This window comes from Dermacentor andersoni, chromosome 1, assembly GCF_023375885.2.
Source record: "Dermacentor andersoni chromosome 1, qqDerAnde1_hic_scaffold, whole genome shotgun sequence".
Lineage (NCBI taxonomy): Eukaryota > Metazoa > Arthropoda > Arachnida > Ixodida > Ixodidae > Dermacentor > Dermacentor andersoni.
Window position 1 is genome coordinate 202,159,096 of NC_092814.1, and position 2,274 is coordinate 202,161,369.

A 2,274-nucleotide genomic window follows, 5' to 3' on the forward strand; every position below is an offset into this window, starting at 1 on the left:
GTTTTTCTGGTGTGAAAGCAATTTTTGGGCCAAGGGAATAGGAGGTGTCGATATTCTGAAAAATTAGCTACAGCTGGGTTCAAAAAGTCTTGAGTAATTGTATATCTCCTGAATCTAGTAGTCGTCAGGTAAGCTATTGTAGGAAGTAATGGTAATACAGGGCCACTGAGGGCCGCTCTCGCGAGACTGTCAGCCATTTCGTTCATGACTAATCCTTTATGTCCAGGCACCCAAAGCAATCTAATTAAATTTATGTGGGCAGGCACTAGAAAATGAAATGTACGTAAAAGGTTAGTGACACCATTTGCTGTGAGCGAGGAACATAAGGATAAAGAATCTGTTATTATTACTACCGCCGATATTGACAAATTTAGTTTGCGTAAGGCTAGGGCTACAGCTAGAAATTCAGCGAAAAATACGGAATAGAAGTCCGGAATCCTGATTGCAAATGACCAGTCTAGAGCGGGAAAGAAAATGCCAATTCCAGATTTTTCTTCACACTGTGAGGCGTCTGTCGCAATGACCGTACTTATAGATAAACTCAATAAATGGTCCTGTAATAAGCCGTTTAATATAATGTAAGAGAGATGTTTTGCATTATTTGGGTAGATGTCATCATATATAATTTGTAGGTTCTCTCGCACATCACAAGTAGGCGATACCTCCCAGAGACGTACATTTAAGGGATTTATCAATGTCTGTACGAAGACCACCTGTGGTGTATGAAAACGTTGCCAGTGTACTCTGAAGAAAAGTGCAGGCTGGGAAATGAATATGTATTTGAATCTTGTAATAGGGGATTCATACAATTTTAAGAGTGTTTGCACCGTCAGTAACCGAAATCTACACAATATTGAGGGCAACCTGACTTCTTGGTGTAATATGTTATTGGCAACATATTTCGGTAATCCGCAACACATTCGTAGGGCTTCCCGCTCAAGTAGAACAAGGGGACGTAATTTATAAGCTGGAGCACCAGAAAATAAAACACATCCAAATTCTAAAAGGGGCCGCACATACATTTTGTATATCATTAAAAGTGGATCTCTCCGCATTCCGGACCGACTATTGCACAGCTTACGTAGCATACCAACTGCTCGCACTCCTTTTTTAACTATATGGTCAATATGGCCGAGCCAGCTGAAGGAACCGTCATATACTACACCTAAATATTTCACCGACTCCACTTGAGGTATAGTCTCGAGGCGATAGGATATCGATATATTAACCGGATTGTTAAGAGGGAAAACCAATATCGAGCATTTTCTAACGTTAAGTGAAAGGCGAATTTTGTTTAACCAGGTTTATATGGCGTTGAGGTAGTTTTGTAGTCGATAATATAGAGAGTGAATATCACTGTCTGATGCGAAAAAAGCAATGTCATCCGCATATACGTATGTTTGTACATCTTGATGAAGAGGAATGGAACACATCAGAATATTAAATAGTAATGGGGAAGTGACAGCTCCTTGAGGAACACCTCGTGATTGATTATATATACTCGAGGAAACGCCTCTCAGACTGCAGGAAAATGTTCTTCCATTTAAAAATTCACCAATCCAGTTTGAAAAATAATTTGGAATCTCTAGATGTCACAATATATCTAATAAAATTAAGTGTTCTACACTGTCGTAGGCTTTGGAAATGTCTAATGTCACAAGAGCACCTATTTGCCTCTGTCGCCATGCTAATTTTATTCTACTTTCTAGGTCCACGTGAGCATGCCAAATTGAACATGATGGTCGGAATCCAATTTGGCAGGGGCTAAGCAAGTCCTTGTTCTGTATAAATTTAATCATGCGGGCATATAGAATTCTTTCAATTAATTTAACCAAATTTGAAGTTAGCACAATTGGTCTAATGTTATCTATTGTATATCTTTCCCCATGATTTTTAAGAATAGGGATGATTTTAGCAATTTTCCACGCAGACGCAATCCATGAGAAGCAAATTGAGTAATTTACAATAGCTAAAAGGTCATCAGGAGCTTCCTTAAATAAAATTCGGATCATAGTAGATGTTACCCCATCCACACCGGGAGCTGAATCAGGAAGTCGCTCCACGATCTCAGCCAATTCTAACATGGAGATTTCTGTAAAATCATCTGATGCCCTTCGTAAGCGAGAACAACTTGGCAAGACAAAAGAAAATTTAATTTCTGATCCCTTCGCGATTTCTTCTAGTGATTGTTTCATTTCATCGCTACTTAAGATTATAGAGTCAATATTAATTTGACGCGGAAGAACTTTTCTACCGCGGAGAAAACGGAACAAT